The following is a 12,867-nucleotide window of genomic DNA, read 5'->3' on the forward strand; positions in this document are numbered from 1 at the left end:
TAGCATTATCATGCAGGTCAGGCAGGGCAGCCCCGTACACATTTTCCCACAATCTCTGCTCATTAACATCTAGTTCCCCCATTGTGCAGATTTTTGGCTGTGTTCCATCAGACCAGAGAAGAAAAATGTTTACAATATGCAAACTTGGAGGGACAAAAAAAAAAAAAAAAAAGCTTTGAAATGTCGGTCCTTTGGGATGAAAAGTTTCAAAGGGGAAGGTAAGTCAAAGGTTACTAATGGGATGTCTGCAACACCTGCTTTTAGTGGAGGTTTCATAAACAAGCTTTACTTCTCAAGAACAGCTTGGCCTAGACAAAATACCAGCTAAAATATCTGTGGCTAGCTTGAGCAGCCTGGTACCCATGAACAGAAAAGGTCAGGTTTGTTATATCCTAACATGGCCTCTCACCCTACTTTTATTGATAAAATGAGATTGCCTCAGCGGCCAGCATTGCTTTTCACATCGTAAGGCTGAAGGCACCGGCGGCATCTGCAGGGGAGGAGGAGGAAGGTGATGTTTAGTGTCACTGTTGCAAAAAGCCCTGCTGTCTGAGGAAGAGCCGAACTGTCGCACATGGGAACGAGTTTTTCAAACTTCAGAAGTTTCCCAGCTCTGCTAAATAGCCCTCATGAGGCACTTTCAGTTATCATGAGCAAGTTTCACAACAATCATAAGAGACTTCCAGTACTATCTTTCCTCTGAAGGAATTAATGCATATTTCTAAGATTTTAACATGCTGAAGCAGGCAAGAGAAGTGAAATCCTGCTAATATTTATTACAAAACTTTAACCCGTACAAATGCCTTTTATCCACAGAACATATGTGAAACTGAAAAGCAATGCCTTCATCTCACAGGCAGTGACCGAGGTACAAGGCTGAGTAAAATACTTGTCCTCTGGCAGAGAGGTCCTCAAGCAGAAACAGCATCCAAGTCCCCAGAGACAAATTCTGGCCTCCCCTTGACACCACCCTTCTTGTCCAGGGAAAACAGGCAGCAGGTTCTACAAAAGCACAAAAATATTGGGTTTTAATACAGAAGCAAGCAAAAAGCAGCATGATAGACAAGGCCACAAATTGGTGTTTGGGTCTGATTGTATGCAAAACCTGTAACACAAAAAACTTCCTCATTTCTATATCATGGAACTAATTACATTTACACAAAATTGGTATTGAAACAACAAAAGAGAAAATTTTCCCCACAGGAAAGCATAGTCAAATGTCACCTGCTCTCCTGTTCCTACCATTCATGCTTTCTGATCCGTAGCAACTTAAGAGAACTGCTTCAGCAGGAACTGTGCAATTAACCATTACCAAATCAAGACCTCTTTAACAGTCCGTATTTAGCACTAATGCGGAAAAGAAAAAGCCCCAAGATGATGAATAAGACAGTGGGCATTACAGTAGCTATAAACATAGACAGAATTCCAGGAAACTTTAGGAAATTAGTTCTTAGGCTTTACTTAGAAAAAGTATTTGTTTGCCAAGTGTCTAAAAGGAGCTCAATTTGTGGAGCTTGGGTGTTTACCACAGTTGATAGAAAATTAGATTTGCTGAGATCTGATTCCTTCAGCTGAATTTCATAATCTCCATTTTTATTTCTCCAAAGAATTGTCAGCACCAAAAAACACCTCACATGCCACAGCTGCGCACCAAGCTGTTACTTGCTGGTGGAGGACAGTGGCAGTATGAAGTTGTCCAAAGTACCTAGTGTGTTTTTAAGCATGTACCTATACAGGAAGAAACCATTCCCTGTTCAAAACCCTTCTGTAAGCTATAACCATCCTAATAAGAAATAATATACACTACCTGGTTATAGCTTTATGGTGATGATGATTCAGTCACATCATTTCTGAAATGGGTCATATCTGGTCAGCCCAGAGTATAGAAGAATAGAATAGAAAGGTAGAATAGAACATAGGATCATCTTTGCCTACATTTTTCTATGTAGATACATCGACACATATATATATATATATATATATTTCCTTTTGAGACAATTTTTAGTGCAATGTACTCTTGTAAATAAAATACTTAATTTGATTTCAATTCACACACAGAGGTCCTAAATCTCAATAAATTTCATTTTTCCAGTTACATAGCCTTTCTATAGGAGGGTATAGTTTGGTCTACCTTCAGCAAGTGGCAGGTTGAAGAAAACCTTTAGACAAACAGCCATGAAAAAAATTAATAGATTTTAAAAAGTCAGACAATGGATGATTTTAGTGTAGTCTAGAGATGGCAGAAACCATTTCTTTCACGTAAATAGTTATCTCTGGAGAGTGATGTAAACAGAAAGAGTGCACTTTGTATGCTTCAAAAATGCAAGCTAGGCTTATTTATTAATACATTGAAAGCTGAGAAATGTCTTCAATAAAGTATTTGCATTTTTCATGTTTGCAAATATGCAAATCTAGGAGTTCATTTGGAGAGATACAACAACATTTAGATAAGTTTGCAAGGATGATCCTGCTTCTTATTTCACAGAGGTTTCCCCTCCCTTAAGTTCACTAAGCTTTCATCAAGTGCAGTGGGGATGGTTCCTTTTTACACTCAGTTGAGATCAGAGCAGGGCCTTTTGTAAAGGGTATGTCAAGAGATGTGCTTGAGTCAAATGTAAGCCTTTAAAGTAAGGGTTTTTCTTTTGGTTTACATGAAGAACCTATGTAGAAGAACCTTCCTATTTTATATTCCTTCCCTTCTCATACCACCCATGACTCTTTATATTTTTTTTGGATATTTTCTTCTTGCTAATCCCATCATAGACTACTACATTTTTTTTTATTTTTTTTTTCTTCACTCTTTAAGCAGCATATTGATGTATTCAAACGTCCTACTTTTTGACTAGAAAAGCATTCACAATTTCTAGTGGGGCTTTCAGTTGGGCAGATGTCTGTGTGCAGGCTGAAAGTTAACATTAAGTTCTGAAAAGCAATAAGAGGAAGCTCTGAAGAAGCAGCATTGGCAGCTGTCAGTGTCTGTTCAGCAGGACTCTCAGAGTGAGAAACTGCTGTTTTGCCTCAGGCTGGTCCAAGGAAGTCATGTATCATTGTATGGGTGCTGTATCAGTAGATGACAGCATCCCCAAACAACACTATTCTGGTTACCATGTAATAAACAGACCAAATATAAATAATATTTGAACTCCAGTTTAACTGCACAGAACCAGAAGCATAAACAATCAGAGGATCAGTGTGAAGCTTTGATATCCTTTACATCTGCTTAAACCCTTCAGGGTACATAGGCTTTATGCTGTTGTGCATCACAGAAAGGCTGACACATTAGCTGTTTTGAGTAGGGCCGCTCAGAAACAAAAAATACTGCTTGAACAACCAAGAGCATTGTTCATTTTCTTATCAGATTCAGCATTTGGGCAATATTCATCTGTATCAATTATTTCAGTGACCAGTTTCTCTTTTCAGGATTGAATTTATGTATCAAATTCCTTTGTAAGGGTAGGGCTCTGGAAATGGGCTTAGCAGAGAAACATGAATATGTGGTGGTGGAAGCCCACCTCCCTTAGGGCAAAAATCTCAGCTAAAGCACCTTGGCAGCATATTAATAGCTATAAAAGACTCTTTCTTTGCTGACCACAAATATGCTGTGGTCAACAAGAGGTCTACTCACTGTTTTGTTAAAAACAGTGATGATTTATTTTGCTTCAGCCATGTGTGAAACTAGTCACCACATTATGAATAATAATATCCTCTTAGTCTCAATGGAGCTCTTTTTATACAGAAAGATCCACAAGGCATTTAACTAAATACTCAGTAAAGCAATGTACTTGCTGACCACTAAAATATAGCCATATCTGGGATGGAACACTGCTGCTATTTAACAATGCATGGCAGCAGAGCAGACAAAGAGGAGGAAAAAAAAATCTGTTACAAACCAAAGAAAGAGCTGAAGTAAAATAGAACTACCTTAATTAGGCATGAGCATAGAGAAGAGCTAAAATTGTAAGTTTGAAGAGTGCCCTGGAATCTTTCTGCCTGCAAGAAACCAGGAGTTAACGCAGCATTTCTTGAGAGGACCAACTCCAACTGCACAGTGCCCTCTGCCGTGGAATGAAATCTGTAGAAGTTCTGAGGGGAGAAAATTGTGTATTAAATCACTCAGCTGGCTTGCTTTCTGCAGCACTGTCCTGAGGTTATAAAATCTGAGGAGGACTGAATGCAGGTGGTAAAGCTTCAGTCTGGACATGCAGGACCAAGTTGGAGTCCTCAGCTGTGTTTAAGATAGTTGGCATCTGCTAAGCCAGCTCACTGCAACTATTTCCAAAATGGCAAATGAGATGAGTAGAATAAGATTTAGTATGCCTAAGTGCATTTTATACATGTACAGTTCTAGTAGTTTTGATAATTTAGTTTAGTTCCATATTTGAATCCACCTCAGTAACAGTTTGCTACACAGGCAAAATTACAGAGTTGTACTATTTGTTATACCTTTGAGTGACAAGCAATACCAAAATTGGCTAGATCTTGCTATGTGAAAAAAACAAATGTCACTTTAGTAATAAAAAATCCCATCACCTAGCACATCGTGTCCCTGATGCTGCAACATATTCAAGCTAAAATTATAGAAGTCTGCTTGTATTTCTGACATTGAAAATGGTTTTCCAACAGAGTACCATGCTATGACATATTATTTTGCTCTCTGAATGCATACTAAAAGCATTCTACAGAGCAAAAACATAGCAAGGATTTTCCAGCAGGGTACATGAAGGGACCTGGTAAGGTTTAAGTATGCGAAGCATCTCAGGTGACCAAAAGAAAGAAAAGTTAGGTCAATTGCAATGGGCAAATCCTGTGACAAATCACACCTCTATTCAGGAGGCTCACTTGAGCCCTACAGTGGTTCCCTTTTCCCCCTCTCCTGCAGTAATTGCTGTCAGTAGGGCTTACTCACCCTTCTGCTCTCCCCCCCCGCCCCCCACGCACACACACCCTCAGGAGCCAGGCAACTCTAAGAAATCTGCAGCTGGTGCAATGTTTTCCCTACCACCTTCTCTAATCTGCAGGAAGCAAAGGTTCTTCAGGGAGTTTGCTTCATAAACTTTGTTTATTTAGGGAGTTTTTTCATAAACAAACTGCTTTTAGCTCCAGCATAAGGCACATTTCTTTCACCCTTCTATTCTCCAACATAAATATAAAGCAGGTATGGGAACATACATTTATTCTGAAACAGATTACCAGGTGTTCATGGATAGGACCAAGTTGCAGGGGACAACAGCAGTGCTTCATGTGCTACAGAAGACACTCAAGGCAGGACAGCAGAGAGTACAGACTAAAATAAAATAATTTTCTGGATAATTTTCAGATCATATGGAAGAGAGGAAACATCCAGAAGTGCTCTTTATTTCAAAAACTTCTGCCTACCAGCTGGGGTACAAATTGCTTGCACATAGCTCTGCATGGCCTTTTGGTGGTTTTAAATAATGCCAGGATGAACAAGCTACTTGTTGGTCTCACTCTGCCAGAAGACTCTGGATCCACACTTTAAGTGGCACTAGCTAAAGACAGGTGTAGTTTAGTCCTAAAATAAAGTTCTGTGCATTTCCTTGGGTGTATGCCTTAGGTTTTTAAGAAAATATCATTACTTGTCAATTGCATATCTACCAGAACTCATGTTAAAGAAGGAAAGAAGGTAAAAAACAACAACAACCTAGAAAGAAGTATGGAATAATTTGGCAACGTGACTTTTTTCTTAGTTATCGAGTTTTCCTATCACAGTCTGAAGAGATTTATACATCCTATGAACTTAAAGAAGTGCTCAAAGCTGGTGGCAGTGATTTGGCTGGACATGGGCTGTACATCAACAGAGATGGTAACTAGCTTCACTTCTGAAAGTCACCTTTTGCATTCCCTCTTTATATGCACAAATCTCTGGTCTGCATGCAAAATGCTTAATATCACTGCCCCTTCCTACCATATTATTATTTTTTTAAATCAATCTTTGGAAAGTCTTTGTGTCCTGGGAAATACAGAGTTGGGGTGATGCAGGGAAATGGAAATGTGTGTATTTTCTGTATATAAATAATCCAAATAGGTCAGATTTCAGCCTAATTTACCTTAAAAGGAACAACGTTCTTTAATTCCTTCTTTTTAAAAAAATCAGCCCTCCTTTAAAATGCTCATCCAATATCAGTTTTGAAAGTCTAGATCATACATGAGTTTTTATGTGTAAAGTTACTAAAGAAACATGAAACTCTTTCACTATTATACTTGAAAAAAAATCACAGTTATATTCTTATATTTCTCTCTCCTGGCTAACTATTTGATTTAATTTTCTACTAGTAAGGAAAAAGAGAAGGCTGAAAAGAAATGTTGATGATTTACAGTTTAGAAAGGCTTTCAAATACACCAAACATTTGCTTCACTCAATGTTCTTTCACTGCTGTTAGCATAGTCCAATAAGCACAATAGCAGTGAAGCTTTTAGATAAGTTAAAAGCCTTTTTTTTTAAAAAAAAAAAAAAAAAAGAAGAAAGAAAGAATAGAAAAAGAACTTGTTTACACTTTAGCAGCTGCTTAAAGATAACAAATTTAGCTTAAAAAGACATAAACTAACATCAACACAAGATGTTTCTCAGGCTTGAAAATTAAAAAAAAAAAAAAAAAAAAAAAGCTTTTTTAGGCTTAGACATTGATATTACATGAAAAAGAAAAATAATGTTTTCCTCTTGTATTTCTGGAGATGGACACTGTTTGCTGAAGAATGTAAAATTCAATCCTCCAGGGAATCCCAGAGGCGTTTTGGCAGACACTCTGAAACTCAAGTTGACTCTTTTCTGTAACAACTAACATTAGGAAGAAAAAAGTGGAAGAAGAGGAGTAGGAGACATAATTACTTTCAATGTTTACATGGTTCTGGCTCCTTGAATCTGAAGAAGTATCAGACTGTAAGGACTGGACTTTATACAATTGACAGGTGGACTACAACTACCTTTAATTATTCTAAGTGGGCATTTTATTATTTATCTTGATTCTTTCTAAAATAACAATGGGAAAGAATACTCAAGTATATAAGCAAAGGATAATATGCATTCTCTTATATTTGTACTTGTTCAAGCTCTGTGCCATCTAACAATGTCAGCTTTGTGCCTAGAATGACCAGTTAACTAGCCTAACATCAGGGTGGGCATGTATTTTACTGCCAACATCCCTCCAAACATCATTTAACAAATGTTCTCCATTCAAGCTGAACAGATGGAAGAAAAATTACTCTGAGGAACTGTAGTTCTATAGGCATAAATTATATGGATGCTTAGCAATAGGAGTGTTCAAGGCTCAAGAGGATAGAGGTTGCTATAAAACTGATGTGCTTGCTTGGGCATGCAAGCCAAGGGTATTTGCACCCTGAGGAACTATAGAATAGCGATGTTACTTTCATATTTTTTTTAGGACATAAATAGTCTTGCTGGCATTTTTCAAAATACCTTCTAATGAAGTAAAGTGTCAAAGATTATTAACAAATTAAAAATGCTCTGATTGCACTACCCTCCCCATAGTTCTTTCTCTTCTGAATTTAAAGCTTTTATGATTCTATGATTCTGTATGGTTCAAAACCATCCTTTCAATTACACAAGACAAAAGAAATTATACAAAAAAAGGTAATGCATGCATGAGTGCTGCTGTAATGGTAACTGATAAAGGGATAACTGATTCAGATCCTACTTGTTGAATGGACTTAGGCATAAACTGGCCTACTATATTGACTTTAATCAAAAGATTAGTTCATCTAAGAACCTTTCCTGGTAAATAGATGGTCTTATCTTGTATTAATTATAATTGATTACACATATCAACGCAATGATCTTAGAAACAAGTATGCAAAAAAAAAAAAGTTCAGACAACTCTCTATAAGTGGTGGAATCATGGAATTTATGTCACAGAATCATGATTTTAGAACACTGATACCCAGCTTTATTTGAATTCTTTGGGCTGTGGTCAAATGATTCTTCTGACAATGGTAGCCTAAAGCAAAGTTTTTGGGATTACATTTGGCAATCTTAAAGCAACCCCTTCAAGGTTCTCATTCATTAATACCACGTAACTAGGTTACTACCTAGATTATGCAGTGAGAATACCAAACAAGAAACAATTAAAGCAAAGAAAACACCAGGTTTCCAGACACAGAACTAGTACTGCAAGTGCTGCTTGCTGAATTTAAAAATCTGAGCAAAGTTTGGACACAGAAGTAGGAGGTATATTTTTTAAGACAGTGATCCCTCCAGAATGACCAGTTTCTGAGACATTCTCCTAAAGAAAATAAATGTAGATTTTCCACTGTGCTTCAATAAGCACATAACATGGACAATATAGGGATGCAGTTTCTTATATCTTTATTAACACTGAAGAAAAACAAACAAACAAACAAACAAAAAAGAAACAAATACACTGTCTGAAAAGCCATACCTTTATCCCTTTTGGTCTGGTGTAGTGTGTGGTAGAGGTCCTAGCTGATGGGTTAGCAGCACCTTTTAGCAAGCACAATATGGCACCGTGAACAGGCAACTCTGATAGCAAGAGCATAGTAGTAATCTATAAGAAAGAAAAAAAGTTTTTAACAGATTCTGAGATTACACGTGTATCAGTTCTTCTAAGTACATCGTAAAGGTTACTACACCAGGGATCCATATATTTATTAGTTAATCTGTCCCAAAGCCATGGAAGGTAATTAATGAAAAAGATAGTCAGGCATGGCTTCAGGCAGCAATTTAATATTACTGAAAATCTCTGCATGAGCAAACCCATGAACCAAAGAGGAAATGCATACTGTACAAGGACACTAGTGTTCTGAAACGTGATCCCCCATGGAGTTTTCAGATGAAGCACTTTTCCAGTGATTAACTCAGTACATTTGAATTTCATTACTTAATGGTTTAGGTGACTAGTTGTTTGTAGCGCACAGAGAGGAAAATAAGTTTTCCATGAATAAAATCAGAGTAAAAGTCAGATAATGGCTAAGCCATCTCAGGTCACTCAGAGCCCCATTTCTCCCTGCTGACCTAGTAGAAAGTTCAGTGTGTGCTCTTACAGCTCTTTTGATAAATATGTTATATTTTCCTTACCTTCTGCTGACAATAGCTTCATGCTAGCTATATAGAACTCATCTCCCTTACTGGTACATACCTTCCTCCAGGACTCAATAAAGATCAGCAGAGGAAGGTGTGTGTGGCATACCAGAATTTTAACATATGCTGAAAATGCCCCAGTTGTACCAGTCTTTACAGTGGTATAACAGGCTCCTGCTCCAGGACCCTGCATGCTCGGTGCTTTTAGTCAAAAGAGCTCTTGTTGATTTTATAAAAGATGAGAGCCCTCAAAGCTGCCTCACAGGTGCTGCAAGGAATGTGCTTGGCTCATGCTTCTCCAAAACTCTGGGAGAGGCAGAACATTGTTTGTTTGTCTCCTAGTCTGTTGTTAAACAAGAATCAATTAAGACATCTGAGGTATTCATCAAATTACAAGATCTCTTCAGAGAAATCCATGCCAGATAGTGACCGCTGGATGCCTATTTTCTTTGCCAAGAAGTGACTGGTCCTGCTATACTTCTGGGAAAGCAAAATACCAAGGATTAGATACTAAAATTCGGCAAGGAAATTCAGGAAAAGGTTAGATAAAAATAAAACTAAATTTCAAAACTTTGTAATTGTCTCTTTATTGCACTGTCAGTCTTCTTTCTAAATCCACCAGGCACTGGATTTGGTCAGATATGCTACATCAGAATGTAGTTTTACTCTCTACCAGAATGTGTTTTTTTAAGCCTGTTTATATTCTTTTAGTTCAGCAGTATTTTCATGGGCTGCTTTTCCCTTTTACAGATCAAAGACAAAATTCAGACTGCACTGACAAACTCAATTCTGGATTACATATGGATATGAAATGGTGTTTCTGTACAATTAAACTGTTTCAGCTTTCAAGCAAAATCTTTTCCTGTTCCCTGTTGGGATGAAAAACAAGGCCTTTTGAAGTTTTATGTAAAAAAAAGAAGAAAATAATAAAAAAAAAATAAAATCAGGAGGGCCCCATGCACTGCCAGTTAAAAGCCTGGTGGTCAGAAATCTAATTTTTCTGATTTGGGCTAAAAGCTTGTGACTATGTTTCCCTTAGCCCAGGGAATATCTTTGAACACACGGTTACTGAAATGTTACTGAAATCCCCATCAGCCTCTCTATTTTTGGTACAAATTCTGTCCTGGAGCAGAAAAGTCTTGGTAGAAGCCTAAATAAAATCAGAAAATTTGTATAAGAATTGTAGTGAAGAAAAAAGAAATCATTCAGACTAGTCCAGCTTTTATCAGGCCTCTCACCAGAAGCAAATTATACACTAACCACAGATGGTGAGACATTTAAAAGCAAAGTAACACCAAAGAAACCCCACTAAAAACCAGAAAGGCCTCAGCTGAATGCATTTCTGGTACTTGTTCTGACATTCTTGTATGTAATATCTTTGGCTTCCTAGTTCAATACATTAACAGGTAGCAATTATCATATTTTCAAATGTTAACTATAAAGCTTTACAGATTTTGCTGGTCAATTTTCAAAGCATTACCAAAGGCTTGCAAAGTCTGGTGTTTAACATATTTTATATGCAAACAACAACAAAAACAAAAAATATGGCCTTCTGACCTTACTGCTGAGGAGGTAAGGGCTGAAGGAACACCTCTGCCCTATATCTATGCAGCCCCTACCTGAAACTGCAGCTGTTTCTGCCCACAGTGCAGTAAAGCAGTACAACAGAGATCTCTTTGTAGGACACTGGTACCCAAGAAAATGAAGGTAAGGCACCTCTAGATAACTAGGCCCTCATAAGAGCCACATCTGTGTTTAATAAGGTGGCACACAGTGATGTGTTTATATTCGGTACTGCCAATGTTATTTCAGGTGACTCTAGAAACAGCTCTATACAAGGTTGCATGCAAGTGGTCCTGGTACCTGTGTGAAGCCAAGAGGAAGTATATGGAGAGGTACTCTGCAGAGCTATGTCAAAGCTCTGAGGTCAGGACAGACTTCTGAGTGGAGGTTGCTGCAAAATCAAGACTTTTGTGTCTTCAAGACTTTGCAAGTTGAATGTTACAGCACTGAATAAGCAAAAGTGGACTTACAGAAAAAACGTGACTGATTTTTTCTTGTTTCTAACCTGCAAGGCAATTTCTCCCTTTCTCTCCACCTTCCCCTTCCCTCTTTCTTTGCCTCTCTCTTTCTCTTTTATTTTTTTTTCTTCCCTTCCCTTTTCTCTTTCTGAGAACTAGATTTTCGAAGCTCTATGAAGACCAGTAGAGAGATGATTACTAAAAACGCATTTCCTTTCTCATTTTGTCAACAACTTTTTAGGAAAACTTGTTCCATCAACTGAGAATTTACATCAGCCACTAGGACTACTTTTAATTAACAAAAATACATTTAGTGCTTAAAAATCTTTATTTTTTTACACATTATTTTTGACTCTATATGCTTTTTTATTCAACATTTTAAATTCTTGTCTTCTCATTTACTGAATTGTTTGAAAACAAATATTTTCTTTCATTCGATGCCAAAAAAAAAAAAGAAAAAAAGAAAAAAAAAAAAAACACAAAACACACCTTTCAACTACTGCTAGAAAACCTGTGACAGCAGTACAGACCATATGTCTCAGACATCTTTACCTGAACATTTGATTCAGAAGATCCCTAGCAGTGGCACCTGAAGACTCCAGTGGACTCTTGGCCACCAAAATATCAAATCTCCTGTGGCCCATGATGGCTTTTCCTCTATGCAGTTCTTCACTGCAGTGAGAGTATGTGTTGCTTCCTGTTTTTGAAAGAAGTAAGAGAAGTATCACAGGTCAAGCTTGCCCCTCAATTAGTACTACCTCGTTGGTTATTACTCCTCCTTTCTCCTCAAGGCAAAACAAGGTCTGTAAGCATTTGCTGGTAGTTGTCCTTGGACTCCAGATGCAAGCTACATTGCCCTTTTGGAAATATATATTTGGAGATATATATATATTCAGAATTCTTACACTTGGATGTAATAGAGGTAGCTCACACAACTCTGTTTAAGGCCTTCAGCAGGCTCAGGAAGACACTTTGACAGTTACATTCCATTCATATTTTTAACCTTTATTTAATCATCATGTATGAAAACTGAATTATAAACATTTTCATATATGAAAATTAAATCACAGAAAATTATTGTCTTTTTGAATGAAAATCACCATATGGCACCATCTTATCTGCCTATGGCTTATTCCAGTCCTGTAACTACTGGACAATTTTTTTTTTTTAATGCACAAGTGATGGTGAGTTTCACACTGCAACATTCAAACCCTAAATAGAATGAGGTAATTATTTAAAAATTCCATTGCATTTTTAATAAAGGTATTGTTTTTGATTAAAATGTTAAATGTCAGAATGCAATTGTTGTGATGACTGTACCATCTCCATATTATAAATAAAATACATGTGTTTTAGAACAAAAACTAGAACATGCTCCACATACTTCTTCAGTTGTTGCTTAACATGTCTGGAATACATTAAAAAGTCATATTCAGTTATAATTCAAACAGTGCACATCATGAAATATACTCTCTTTGTTATAGAGAACTAATGTGTAGTTTGAGTCCCTTTCTCAAAGGGACACCACCACTGCGTGAGTCACTCAAGCTCGCACAGACACCAAATTGTGTATTTAACTCCTACACTGGTCAAGAATTCCTTCCCTAAATTCAACTTTATTGGCTGAGTTGTCTCTCCAAACATTATCCTTAAAGAGTAAGAGTCAATACCAGCACAACTTGCTTACTCTTTCCTGTTATGACAGCTTTACTCTACCTGAAGTTAATGACGTAAAAGTGGAACGACAAAATTTCTGTAAATTAATGACAGTAA

General features: G+C 37.2%; 1 long non-coding RNA gene across 3 annotated transcripts in view; it reads right to left on the bottom strand.

The window, feature by feature from the left end:
* LOC311433481 overlaps positions 1-12,867 on the bottom strand; it is a 153,726-nt gene that overhangs the window by 71,306 nt on the left and 69,553 nt on the right. For all 3 annotated transcript variants that reach the window (XR_014690771.1, XR_014690772.1, XR_014690773.1), the window contains 3 exons: positions 11,647-11,791; positions 8,415-8,540; positions 844-1,002 (listed from right to left, as the gene is read on the bottom strand). This is a non-coding gene — a long non-coding RNA (uncharacterized lncRNA). The remainder of the gene's footprint in view (positions 1-843; positions 1,003-8,414; positions 8,541-11,646; positions 11,792-12,867) is intronic.

This window comes from Aythya ferina (genome assembly GCF_964211825.1).
Source record: "Aythya ferina genome assembly, chromosome: 3".
Lineage (NCBI taxonomy): Eukaryota > Metazoa > Chordata > Aves > Anseriformes > Anatidae > Aythya > Aythya ferina.